Below are 15,000 nucleotides of genomic sequence, written 5' to 3'. Positions count from 1 at the left end.
TGTAGAGGCTGTGTGTGTGTGCAGGTGTAGAGGCTGTGTGTGTGCAGGTGTAGAGGCTGTGTGTGTGCAGGTGTAGAGGCTGTGTGTGTGCAGGTGTAGAGGCTGTGTGTGTGCAGGTGTAGAGGCTGTGTGTGTGCAGGTGTAGAAGCTGTGTGTGTGCAGGTGTTGAAGCTGTGTGTGCAGATGTAGAAGCTAGCAAAGTTAAAGCCACCAATCTATAAGCTCGCAATTGTAGATCAGCTATTTTCAGCAAAACGATTTGGCACAACTGTAAAAAAAAAGAAAGAAAATGAATATGCCAACTAAGCATAGACCCCATGGGGGACCCTGGTGGTAAACAATGGTTTAAGATCCCAGTTCCACTTCTTCTTGATTTATAACTTCCCCCCAAACAGTGTCTTCAGCATTTAAAGCTTTTAAAGTTTAAAGTAAAGCCAATTTAAACAGTTTCTTTGGGAGTTAGCTAATACTGCAGTGTCCATCTCAAACGAGGTGAATCAGGTCTCTGGTGGTAGAACAACGTCTGTGGGCAATTGCATTTTAGAAATGAAAGAACAAACAAAAGAAACAGTAGGAATGTATGTGTTTTTCTGTATCCAAATAGAAACAGCATGGCTCCAGTATGGATCTCAGACTTTGGCTCCAGTATGGATCTCCGACTTAATGTGACCAGCGTGGGAGATATCAGTCATCTACAGATGACGTCAGATCGTCTATGACGTATCTATAAGACGTGTGACTCAGCAGGACGATCACAGCCGGCCCTCATTGACTTTTCAATCAATCATGACATTAAAGTTGAATAAATTATTTCAAAATGTACTATAGCCCATTTGAGACCGGGAAAGAATCTGTGTCATTTTTAGATTTCTTTAGCTATTCAAAAATAGCAAATATACAAGCTACGAGCTTTTAGATCTGCTATTTTTTTAATTAAAACATTTGTGCAAATCTTTGAATATATATAAAAAAACAATTAAAGCGAACATTTGTAACTCAAATCTTTGATCCGGGGGGGTCCCTGGAACAGCATATTTTTTAGATGGGGCCCAAATACATTTTTATACATTTTGGGGGTCCCTGACATGAAAAAAAGTTTGAGAACCACTGATATTATAGCAACATACATTTTTTCAAACAACTGTCAGGATTTAGAAGACATTTGTAGAATCCCCAGAAAAGATTTGAGTTCAAAACAAATCGCTTTAAAAATATATATTCAAAGATTAGCACACATTTTTGCAATTTTTCAAAAATAGCATCCTGTTATTTATATATTTATATATATATATATATATATATATATATATATATATATATATATATATATATATATATATATATATATATATATATATATATATATATATGTATATATATATATATATATATATATATATATATATATATATATATATATATGTATATATATATATATACAAGCTCGTAGAGCGGCACTCGGTGCCACACTATAAGCTTGTAGATCTGCTATTTTTTGAATAGCCAAAGAAATCTAAAATGACACAGATGCTTTCCCAGTCTTAATGGGATAAAACAGAAGAAGTACTTCTTTGGCCTACTGGCAGCATGCATTCATATAGGTATATATCACACATTATGCACATCAATCCTATCAATTTCAAATCGCACAATCCAAGGTTTGACTTTTTGTCCTGAACGTGTGGATTTTAGCATTCAGCGGCAGGATGCTTGTGTTCTCACCTTGCAATGATATATTAAGTCCAGCCGTTTCAGTCAGTTGCTCACCGAGCTACGACCCTTTCTCCGCCAGGAATAAGCGCACCTCATTCCCCGACGCGTAATACAGGCAGGTGGAGAAAATGTCCTCACGAAGGCCACCTTCACCTCGGTATGGAACAGCCGAGACTTGAAGAGAGTAAGAGAGTAGTGGGTCAAACAGCTTTGTTGTTGAGTGGACGTGACTTTATATAGTTGTCCATTTTTATAGCGAGTGTCGAGAATACCTTTAAGCTCAGGGTTGTTTATTTGCTTGCGAGAGCTCCTCTGTGTTCACGGTGCGTGAACTTTATGTGAGGCTCCACTTGAAAGACTCTTACATTCAATACCGTCTTTTTCCCCATCACTGCACCAGCGCTGTCTGAACAAAAAACCCAGATGCACCCGTCTTTTAGTTTGTTGTCAGGTTTTGTGAAAATGACCTTGCCTCTGTGTGTGCGTGTTCCGAACCAGCGCAGTGCAAATAAGCAGGTCCTCCTCGAGTTTTTCCATCAAAACAGTATCTGACAAATACATGCAGCATGGGGGCATAGTTTGAAATAATTCAATAATTCATTCATCTGGCTGCAAAGCATATATTCTTAAACTGACACATTGTGTCCTGTGGGCCATGTCGGTGATGTGCTTGCTGGGTAATGGTGCCGTTAGACAGTGGCACTGCTTTTAGCTCACGGGCGCAGTTCATCCCCTTTTAGCTATAGCAGCCGGTTTGATTAGCCGGTTTCCCTGATTGTTTGTGGCTTTTAATCTCTGCCAGGCCAGAACTGCCAGATCAGGGATTAGGTTTTTGCCCCTGTCCGTGTGTCTGTCTGTCTGTCTGTCTGTCTGTCTGTCTGTCTGTGAGCAGCTAATCTCGGACACAGCTGGACCGATTGGTGTGAAATGTTTCACTGTGTCCGATCTGCCCCAGATTTGAATCACAATTGAGGGGCTACAAATGTCTGCTTCTTGCTGAAATGTGTTTCTCGAGAGCCATGTGACAATGACCATCAAACAGGGTTGTGATACTCCATAGTAATTTCTATGGAGTATCAGAACCGTGTTTGATGGTCTGTCTGGCGAATGCTATGGAGTCCACGCCGTTTGCCTGTAATTCACTTGAATTGTGTGTCTTGAATTAACAATCAAACACACCCAAAGTCGATAGAGCGCCCCTCCAAAACCACGTTCACTCCTGCCCATTGAGGGGCTCCACAAACGTGAACTGTCTTCCATACAAACTCTTATTTCCCCTGCAGCTGAAGCGACTGACACAGCCCCCTGGCTAGGCAACCCAGCCTGGCGGAGAGCTGTGTGCTCCGAGGAAGCACACTTTTCTAGTTAGCCTGTGCAATTAACCCTTTAAGGCCGGGAAGGGAACGCATCTGTGTCATTTTAAGATTTCTTTGGCTATTCAAAAATAGCAGATACACAAGCTCATAGCGCGCGCCGCGCTATGAGCTTGTAGATCTGCTATTTTTAGAAAAATCTTGAAAATTTGTGCAAATCATTTTTAACTCAAATCTTTGCTTCTGGGGGTCCCTGGAACAAAATATTTTTAGATGGAGGGGGTCCGCGCCTCCGCGGACAAATACATATTATTTTGGGGGTCCTTGACATGAAAAAAGTTTGAAAACCATTGAAAATATAGCAACATAAGTAAAAAAAAAAGAAAAAAAAAAGAAACTTTAGAAAAAAAAAAAAAGCTGTTAGGATTTAGAAGACATTTGTAAAATCCCCAGAAGCAAAGATTTGAGTTAAAAACTTTCGCTTTAAAAAAAGTATATATATATTCAAACTAAAGATTTGCACACATTTTCACGATTAAAAATAAATAAATAGCAGATCTACAAGCTCGTAGCGTGGCACTCGGTGCCGCGCTACGAGCTTGTATATCTGCTAAAAAATGACACAGATGCGTTCCCGGTCTTAAAGGGTTAAGTATGCCACCTCATATGATGTCTTTATAGAGTCTTTTGGCAGCGATTGTTGTTTGTTTGGTTAGACTTAGAACTTTGTTTTGGCCTACCGACTCGTCTCTCATTCCTTTTGGTGGAAAAAATAAAAAAAATCCACTGGTTTCACACACAGCGAGGAGGGGGGTGCATAGTTTTCAAGTGTCGTAGCGTGTTTACGGGGCTTTAGGCGTTCATGTGCAAAGCAACACACAACACATTGGGGGGATGTTGTAATTAAGTAGCCTTGGGAACCAACAGTTTAGGGTCAGGAGCCTATCTTCCCGTTTCCATGGTTTGAGGCCAGCTTAACGCATTAAGACCCGGGAACGCAATCTGTGTCATTTTTAGATTTTTTTGGGGCTATTCAAAAAATAGCAGATCTACAATCTCGTAGCGCTGCACTCGGTGCCACGCTACGAGCTTGTAGATCTGCATTTTTTTTATTTTATCGTGAAAATGTGCGCAAATCTTTGAATATACATTTTTAACTCAAATCTTTGCTTCTGGGGGTCCCTGGAACAGAATGTTTTCAGATGGGGGTCCGCGGCCAAATACATATCATTTTGGGAGGTCCTTGACATGAAAAAGTTTGAACACCACTGATATTATAGCAACATAAGAAATTTGTAGAATCCCCCAGAAGCAAAGATTTTAGTTAACAGTGTTCACTTTAAAAACATACATATATATATATATATATATATGTATATATATATATATTAAAAAATGTGCATGAATTTTCACGATTTCTCAAAAATAGCAGATCAACAAGCTCATAGCGCGGCACAGAGTGCCCAAGCTTGTATGTCTGCTATTTTTGAATAGCCAAAGAAATCTAAAAGAAATGACACACAGATTCTTTCCCGGTCTTAATGGGTTAATGTACAAGCAACACCCCCATGGATATGAGTCTTTGACGCTTAGCAGTATGGTCACATGGGATTTTAAACCCCCCAAAGCAGCCCTTGATGCTGAATGCCAAGCAGGGAGGCTTTGGGTACCATTTCATTTTATAGTCTTTTGGTTTTGGTATACTGTATGACTCGTCCGGGGATTGAACCCCAGCCCCCTCGCTCTCAGGGCGTACACTCTAACCACAAGGCCACTGAGGTCGGGGATGTTTTGCTTTGTTGACGACAACACATGTGAATGAATACTGGATGTATTCCTCCCAATACTTATGGCACTTATAGGGAGGAAAAGGCTTGTTCTCGACTGCTAATGTATGTCCCTACTAGGGCTGGTGAATTAATATTTGAATATCGAATATTCCTCAAATATGGGGAAAATATGTATATTCGAATATGAAAATTAAAGGTAGGGTAAGTGATATTTTTTGGTTAAAACAAAAAGTGTTTTGTTAAAAGGTTAAAATACTATATTCTGATAGTAATCATTGCTATAGAGTGTTTTTTCAGTAACAGATGCCTGTCTCTCCAGCTCTTTAATAAACAGAAAATACATTTTTCGGTAGGTGTCAAAATCTCAGCCAATGAGGAGAAAGTACCCATTTTTAAGCTTAATTTGTATAGTGTTCCAGTTCTAATTTTGTCTGCTCATTTCTTAGTGTCATCACTTCCAATTTCACTTGTTTAATCTACATCCTGATTGAGTTCTCTGTCCTGGTTGTATAAAATTGGAAATGAAACTGAAACTGAAACGAAAATGCATTTTCTGTTTAATAAAGAGCTGGAGAGACAAGGAGACTCCTTTTACTGAACAATCACTCTATAGCAACGAGTATTGTCAGAATATAGAGCTATTTAACACTTATTTTAACCAACGCAAATCACTTACCCTACCTTTAAGTAAATGTACTTAGTTACTTTCCACCACTTGCACGGCGGTCTCCTTTCGAGGCCGTATACCAGAGGTGGATGAAAGCCTATTTGATGGTGGTAGTAGTTCTACACAACCGTCCTCTGTTGGCCTCTCTCTCTGCTTTGCCGCGGGTCGCTATTAATCAACGTTCTACTTTGATGAAAATAATAATATGCATAATGAGGATTTATTTTTGATCTGAGTTAATGAGCAACGTGCCCGCCACGCGTTCATTGAGTTGCACCTGGCTAATTTTAAATGTAATTGCTATTTTGTACAGCATGGCTCTGTAGGGGGCAAGCTGTATATAGAGAGAAATAGGTCTGTCTGTCTGTCTGTCTGTCTGTCTGTCTGTCTGTCTGTCTGTCTGTCTTCTTGTGCACGCTGCCAGTATATAGAAATAGGTCTTTTCCCTGGATTCCTTGGATCATGACGCAACTCACCATACAGGCCCCGGCCATTTGAGCCAAAACTTTTCTGACATTTATAGCATTTTGTTGAGAACACACGTTTTGCTTTTTTTTTTTGCAAAACTCACACAAACCAGTACACATTACTGTGCTGTATCTCTTGGGCCATGTGATCAAGATGTATCAGTTAAAGGTAGGGTAAGTGATTTTCTTTTGTTAAAATAAGTGTTAAATAACTCTATATTCTGATAGTACTCATTGCTATAGAGTGTTTGTTCAGTAAAAGGAGTCTCCTTGTCTCTCCAGCTCTTTATAAAACAGAAAATGCATTTTCGTTTCAGTTTCAGTTTCATTCCAATTTGATCCAATCAGGATAGAGAACTCAATCAGGATACAGATTAAACAAGTGAAATTGGAAGTGATGACACTAAGAAATGAGCAGACAAAATTAGAACTGGAACACTATAAAAATGAAGCTTAAAAATGGGTACTTTCTCCTTATTGGCTGAGATTTTGACACCTACCGGAAAATGTATTTTCTGTTTATTAAAGAGCTGGAGAGACAGGGAGACTCCTGTTACTGAAAAAACACTCTATAGCAAAGATTACTATCAGAATATAGTGCTTTAACCTTTTAACAAAATACTTTTTGTTTTAACCCAAAAATATCACTTACCCTACCTTTAAATTCCGAGATTCCATTCAGCTATGACACACTGCTTTCCCAAAGGTTGCTGGGTCCCTGGATAGGCAACCCGGCCTGGTGGGGCCGGGGAGCACAACACTTTTGTAGTTTGTATTGTATTTCACACATTCTGGAAATCATCTTGCGACACCCCCCCCCCGCAGCCTGAGGGCAATAGGAGCTACTGCTCCGTGTCTAAGCCTCCAGTGGAGAGGAGTGGAGGATTATACATGGGGCCATTGCAACTAATTAACATGTGGCACACCCAGCGTTGCCAGATTTTGTGAGATAAATAAGCAACTAGGTCTAGGAAAACAAGCCCAAAAGAAGCAATTATATTATAGGCCACATGTATAGTGAAACACTTGTTCATGGCCTGAGATAGGCCATTGCTTCTCAAAGTGGGGTCCGGGGACCCCCAGGGGTACTTGAGGGGGTTCCAGGGGGTACCCAGCAAAACGTGTAAATATAGCATCAGAATAATTATGACCTTTTATACTTTGGCTACTCAAAAATAGCAGATATACACAGAGGAGGATTACCCAACGGGCCGACTGGGCCCAGGCCCAGGGGCCCCTGAGCTAGGGGGGCCCCTGAGCTTGAACCTTTTTTTTTTTTAATAAAAAAAAATGTTAACTTATTTTTTTAACAATTTTAACATAAAAAAACCCTAATAATTTCCCTTATTAACCGCAATATAACCGAACAATTTCTTTGTATTTAAGTTATAGGTAAAACATGCATTATATTAGCCTATCTGCTGCCGTGCACAGACGTTTTTAACCGAAAAAAACCCTATTAATTTCCATTATTAACCGAGATTTAACCGCAAAAATTTGTGCAAATCTTTGAATATATATATTTTTAAAGCAAACATTTGTAACTCAAATCTTTGCTTCTGGGGGTCCCTGGAACAAAATATTTTTAGATGGCGGTCCGCGGCCAAATACATATCATTTTGGGGGTCCTTGACATGAAAAAGTTTGAGAACCACTGAGATAGGCTGTAGGGTTTGATGAGGTGTTTGCCTGCTTAAAATTGGCCGCCCGTCGCCACGTGGAAATCCAGGGAAAATAAGAGGGTCAGTCGAGGCAAGCAGGGAATGTCATGATGATTATATACTTTATTGATCCTCAAAGGGGAAATTCATACTGTCATCACCACTGGGGAATATACAGTTTAAAAATAGAGACAAACGAGCAAACCAAAAACCAACCAAGAAACAGAAGTAACAGCCACTATCACAACTGTACTAGGGGTACAACAGTTAATTGAATCTAATCGATCATATATATATTTTTATCAATACTTGATTAATACTTGATGAATAATCGTTCCCTATTTTGAGCGTATAATTATAGGTGATTTTTCTTCCTTTTTTTTATGTAAAACAAAATGCCAAAGCAGTTAAAATGAAGCCTATCTACACGCATTGTGAGCTTGTACTGTAGATCGTCTATTTTGAACGACCCTGTTGTGTGACAAAGCATGAAATAACACGTAAGAGGTTGATGATTATGTCATTTATTATATAAAAAAAAAACGTCTTCGTTATTCGATTCATCGGAGAAAATAAATCAATATGAAATTGGTAGCTGCAGCCCTAAACAGTATAAAAGAAAGATCACTCTCTACAGTGCAGTTCATCAGTTAGTTAGAACAGTGCTTCTCAACCTGTGGGTCGGGACCCCACATGGTTTTGGGGGGGGTCCCCAGACGAAAATGAAGTCACAATTTAAGGCAGGGGTCTTCAACGTTTTCAGGCCAAGGACCCCCTAGCTGAGAGAGAGATGAAGCAGGGACCCCCTCTATATTGTATAAACATTGTGTTTCAGATGTAACCTTTTTTGTTTACTTGGTCTGCTCTTTTTCCCCTCTTCACCAAACACCTCTTTGCCAAAAAATAGCCGATCTACAAGCTCACAACGCCTCGCAGCGTGAGGCGTTGTGAGCTTGTAGATCGGCTATTTTTTGGCTAAAGTTCTCCTCAGAAAAGGGATGCTAGGGTTCAAGTAGTTAAGGTAAAAAAAATAATCACATCACACAAAGATTTGGCGGACCCCCTGTAGTAACTCTGAGGACCCCCTAGGGGTCCCCCCCTGTTGAAGACCCCTGATTTAAGGACTTTTAATACATAAAAGAAAATTTGAAATAAAAAGCTATAAAAACTGGTCAGACATTGGCCAAATTGTAAAATAATATAAGAAAGACGCAAAATAAAAATAGCCGATCTACAACCTCGCGTTGTCAGCTTGTAGATCTGTTATTTTCACAATATTTATCTGTGAGAACCTACATGTACATTATCTGAGTCAAACTACATGTAATGCCTACAATTCCCAGCCCTCGTCAGGGTGGTGGTGGTGGGGGGGTCCCCAGTTCAAATATGATTATTTTAGGGGGGGGTCGCGCCCTGAAAAGGTTGAGAGCCACTGAGTTAGAGAGCAGCCTCATTGACATGCTGGGGCTGCCGGTCCGGTTTGTCTCTGTGGGAGGTAAGTGGGGTTCTGTGTGGAGGTGGAGGATGAGGGAGCCTAAAACTTTATTTTTAGAACAAGGGGACGTTTGTGTGTGTGGTGTGTGTGTGTGTGTGTGTGTGTGTGTGTGTGTGTGTGTGTGTGTGTGTGTGTGTGTGTGTGTGTGTGTGTGTGTGTGTGTGTGTGTGTGTGTGTGTGTGTGTGTGTGTGTGTGTGTGTGTGTGTGTGTGTGTGTGTGTGTGTGTGTGTGTGTGTGTGTACCCATACATAGCGGTACACATATTTTGAGTGTGCATAGTTCCACATTTATATGTCTGTGCATAATATTATAGATTTATGGTTTTTGGCAACATCATTTGTATGTGAGCGTGTACATACTTTTTGTTTGTTTGTTTGTTTGTTTGTAATAGATTTATGTTGTTGTTAAAGTAATGTAACACATTGGTTCCCAAAGTGGGGTCCGGGGACCCCTAGGGGTACTTGAGGGGGTTCCAGGGGGTCCCCAGCTAAATGATGGACAGGAACCAAATGGACCCTTATGGTTCTGTAACTCTGAGAGTGTACAAATGGAACCAAATGGACCCTAACGGGTCCATTTGGTTCCATTTGTACACTCTCAGAGTTAAATTAACATTGATTTTACAATATGAATTGGGGTCCCAGAGGTATAAATGCCATTAAATGGGGGTCCGTAGCCCTAATGCATGTCAAACTGGGGGTCCTTAAAATGTATCTTTTCAAATGGGGGTCCGCGGGCTAATAAGTGTCCATTTGGGGGTCCTTGACATGAAAAAGTTTGAGAACCACTGATGTAACAAACCCGAAAAAAAACAAGATTTTCGCGCGCGGGCGCTTCGCACGCGCGCTGGAGTGTCCTCTTTCCCATGAGGTGTCCTCTTTTTGGGAATTCAGAATATGGTCACCCTATTGTTGATGATAGCGCTATATGTACATGCTGTATATATATGCACATGTTGTCACAATAAATGTGGTCTAAAAATCTTCTCTTCTCTTCTCCTTTGGGGGATTATGGGAAATGTAGTCTGTCTTCCAGCCCGTGAATGAGAGAAAGATTAAATGGATGAATGAAATAAGAGAATTCTCTCTCTCTCCCTCTCCGTTCTTCTCTCGCTCTTGGCTTTTTCCAATTTAAATGCAAATGATGCCACACACACACACGCACGCACGCACGCACGCACGCACGCACGCACGCACACACACACACACACACACACACACACACACACACACACACACACACACACACACAGAGCTAAAAGCAATGATATCATGCTATGAGTCATGCATTTTAAGAAGAGCGGATTGGGGATGAAGGGAAAGGTGGACGGTGGAGCGAGAGAGAGAGAGGATTCTATTATTCTTTTGGTCATTTCCTTTCGCTAGCCGCTCGCCAGAGATCAGCGTAGCATCTATAGAAGTTAGCACTACCACCAGCATTATAGCAGGTAGAGACTGGTATACTTGCTAGCATATCAGGCAGAACTTAGTACTGCTAGCATAGCCTGTAGCCCCTAGTACGAATTGCACACGGATTGCATTTTGTTTGCAAAGCACTCTGGCATCTAGCACATGATTTGTAGCATATCACACTTAACCACATTTATTTAACCTCAGAGGGAAGACGGAGAGGCAGGATTGAAGGAGAGAAGGAGAGGATGAAAGAAACAAGAAGGAACGAGAGGAGAAAGAGAGCAAAGTACCAGAAAGGGTCACTCTGCAGAGCACATAACATACGGTATCTCCGCCCTGGCCGGGTGGCCTACCCAAGGCTATGAAAGTTGTGGGCTGCAGCCATCAGGACCCATGGAATTTGTGTTTGGGAAATATCATTTCTACTACATGCGGTTCAACTTTTTGCGTGTATGATGCCCACTATGGGCAGAAGTGAACGGACAGACAGACAGACAGACAGACAGACAGACAGACAGACAGACAGATAGATACAGAGAGATCTAAGCACAGACTGACAGAGATCTCCATATGAGCATGAAGGGACACAGACAGACAGACAGACAGACAGACAGACAGACAGACAGACAGACAGACAGACAGACAGACAGACAGACAGACAGACAGACAGAGAGTGATCTCTCCATTTGGCATCAAAGGGACACAGACAGACAGACGGGTACAGATAAAAACTGTGTAACTGTCCTTCGCACTTCTTTAGAACAATCTGACCGATCGACCAAACTTGGCGTGTCGTCTATCACAGAGGACCTGAGGGAGTGATGTTTCCGAGTGGAAAGTGGGGGTTGGATCAGCAGTTCTCCCAAAATGTAATCCACAAATCCCCATGTATGGAGATCCCTAAATGTCATCAATCTGTCTGTGTCACTTCCATGCCCATAATATACTGATGTCATAGAATGGCTTCCAAATTAAATGATAATTAATGCTTCAAGTACTCTGACAACAGGTACAACGGTCGGGTACAGGGTTAATTTTGACAGCAAATTTTGATTTAGTTTAGTCATAGTCTTTTGAATAAAATGTCATTCAGTTTTAGTCATATTTATATTTTATTCGACTAAATATCATAAGATTTTAGTCGACTAAAATGTATTTTGGCGTGACTTGATGTCGTAGTAATGACTGATTTTACACTTGGTTGCATGCTGAAAATAGCCAATCTACAAGCTCAAAACGCGTTGCAGCGTGACGTGTTGTGAGCTTGTAGATCTACTATTTTCAGAGCGCAAAACCTGAGAGCAACCAACACATAAACTGAGTTAGTTCTGCTGGATCTCTTCTCCACTAGTCCCACCATAACATTTTAGTCTAGTTTTTTATTTGTTGACGAAATTGTCAATATATTTAGTCTCAGTTTTAGTCATCATAGCTTAGTTTTTATTTTGTTTTTGTCAGTGAAAAAAGGCAGTCGACGAACATTTTTTGTCATAGTTTTTAGTTGACAAAATTAACACTGACACTGACAACCAATGGAATGGAAATAAGCCTTAGGGCTTTTATTGTGTTTTTTTAATCCTCAGTGATGTTGTGTCTGCTATATGTTGTGGAAGTGCTGATGTGCTCTTTCCTTTTTTTTATCACCAAATAAATTCATTCATTCATGCTGTTATAGGCCACACCCAGTCCCGGTTGGATTCCTCGGATCATGACGCAACTCTAGTACGACCATGGTGTCGCGTGCCAACGAGCTATCAATGCGTTGTGTGTGTGACGCATTGATCAGTGTTTTTTTGGGGGGGGGGTAAGCAACAGCAACAACAACAGTAATTATAAATTACGTTTTAGATGGTTCAGTCTGTTGTCATGCAATGTCCTCAGTGGGTTTTTTTTTTTAGGATAATTCACAGCTTTGGAAAATAATCTCTCCCTGCTGGCTTTTGAAATGAGGATGGAGGGGGAGAGAGAGGGGGGGGGGGGAGAGAGAGAGAGAGAGAGAGAGAGAGAGAGAGAGAGAGAGGATAGAGGGTGTGTGTTCAGAGTGCATTGTCAACATTATGGGATGATGGTCACTGTGGAGCTGACGCTCTTTTAGAAAGCTCTTGCATTTGGCTTAATATTAACAAAACCAGTGGTGTGAAGTAACTAAGTACATTTACTCAAGTACTGTCAGTACTTCAGGTACAATTTTGAGGTATTATTTACTTTACTGGAGTGTTTCCAATGTTCAGTACTTTCACTTCTACTCCACTACATCTCAGAGGCAAATGTTATGCTTTTACACCACTACAATTATTAGAAAACAGTTACTTTGTAGATTTTGATTATTATTACAAAAACACACATTAACCACTTCAGCCTTATTATATACATTTCGGCCATTTGAAAATAGTCGATCTACAAGCTCACATTGCGTCGCATTGTGACGCAATGTGAGCTTGTAGATCTGCTATTTTCAAAAGATTTGTATATATTTTATACATTTGAAAACTTGTGAAATGGGACATTCTGCATAATGAGTACTTTTGCTTTTGTACTTTAATTAAGTATATTTTGATACCAATACTTTTGTGCTTTTACTCAAGTAAATTGTGATTGCTGGGCTTCTACTTGTAACAGAGTGTTTCTACATTGCAGTATTGATACTTTTACTAAAGTAAAACATTTGAGTACTTTTTCCACCGCACTGCCAGGGTGGGTAAAGGAGCTATTGGTCTATTTTAGCGGGCACGTGTCTCGCGATGTTTCTCTCTCTCTGTGTGTGTGAGTGCGTGCGTGCGCGTGTGCGCGCGTGCATGCCTCATAGTAAACCACATAATCCGGCACCGTCACCCGGCTGCAAGTGTCTGCCCACTGGCATCCAGTTCTCTCTCTCTCTCTCTCTCTCTCTCTCTCTCTCTCTCTCGTCCTCTGCCATGAGACGCTGGTCAAGACATTTGAGACCAGAGCAACGATTTCCTTTGATCAATGATATCCCACTTCTGATACCAATACAACGACCGATAGAATTCAAGCTGTCCACGAGGTCGAGAGTCAGCGCTTTGAAGCTGCCCGCTCAAAAAGACCAACAGCTCCTTTAACCACCCTGGACTCCTGTAAGAACAGACCCCAGCTTGGGCTCTGTGATGCATTAGACTCTCAATGCATTGAATGGGACATTATCATGTTTTATCACAGTGGTTCTCAAAGTGGAGCCCGGGGACCCCCAGGGGTACTTGAGGGGGTTCCAGGGGGTCCCCAGCTAAATGATGGATAGGAACCAAATGGACCCTTATGGGTCTGTAACTCTGAGAGTGTACAAATGGACCCTAACGGGTCCATTTGGTTCCATTTGTACACTCAGAGTTAAATTAACATTGATTTTACAATATGAATTGGGGTCCCAGAGATACAAATGCCATTAAATGGGGGTCCGTAGCCTAATGCATGTCAAACTGGGGGTCCTTGAAATTGAAATGTTTGAGAATCACTGCTAGAGTCGTGCAGTCTCAAGCGAACTGGAGCCACGCGTATCACCACCGAGCGAACTAAAGCGAGTGAGTTGCCGTGCCGAACTTTGCGACGTTCGCTTGAGCCTACTCAGCGCCGTCCGAGTTCTGTACCGATAGGCACAGAAAGGTAAATCATGTTGTGGGGACTGCTCTGCCTCCGGGTAGGTCAGTATCTCCTGATAACGCCCAATGAATGGTCTGATAAATCGCGGGTAGGTCACTATGTCGCCTACTTTGCCCATTCAATGGTCTGATAAAGCGTGATAATGTCCCATTTAGTGCATTGATATAGCATTCGAAGCCGGTCGTCTTGGAGGCCGTCTCATTTAGGCCACCTTTTGAGAGAGCGAGGCTTCTCTGGGACATTGAACCCCAACGAAATATACAGGAGGACATCTAGAGCAGTGGTTCTCAAACTTTTTCATGTCAAGGACCCCCAAATGGACACTTATTAGACCGCGGACCCCCATTTGAAAAGATAAGCCAGGGACCCCCATAATAGAAGATTTTTACGGCTCTCTAGCAGTGATTTCAACCATTTTAATTTCAAGGACCCCCAGTTTGACATGCATTAGGCTACGGACCCCCATTTAATGGCATGTATTTCCCTGGGACCCCAATTCATATTGTAAAATCAATGTTAATTTAACTCTGAGAGTGTACAAATGGAACCAAATGGACCCGTTAGGGTCCATTTGGTTCCATTTGTACACTCTCTGAGTTACAGACCCATAAGGGTCCATTTAGTCCCTGTCCATCATTTAGCTGGGGACCCCCTGGAACCCCCTGGAACCCCCTCAAGTACCCCTGGGGGTCCTCGGACCCCACTTTGAGAACCATTGATCTAGAGGAGGACAGAACTGAGGTCTTATTCCTTGAAGCCTACAAAAAAGACTCAAGGAGTGTTGTTGCTATTGCATAGTTTTTAGTGGGCAAGTGCAATTTGACTGGTTTAAGTGCAATTGCTTTATTTGCACTATAGGTATTATG

General features: G+C 41.4%; 1 protein-coding gene across 1 annotated transcript in view; it reads left to right on the top strand.

Moving 5' to 3' along the window:
* The window catches only part of cntfr (ciliary neurotrophic factor receptor), a 94,223-nt gene that overhangs the window by 21,371 nt on the left and 57,852 nt on the right, over positions 1–15,000 (top strand). The gene's annotated exons all lie outside the window — the stretch shown is intronic.

The sequence above is a fragment of the Gymnoscopelus microlampas genome, assembly GCF_963454915.1.
Source record: "Gymnoscopelus microlampas genome assembly, chromosome: 21".
Lineage (NCBI taxonomy): Eukaryota > Metazoa > Chordata > Actinopteri > Myctophiformes > Myctophidae > Gymnoscopelus > Gymnoscopelus microlampas.
Note: the sequence above shows the minus strand (reverse complement) of the source record. Positions and strands in the feature narration are given on the sequence as shown.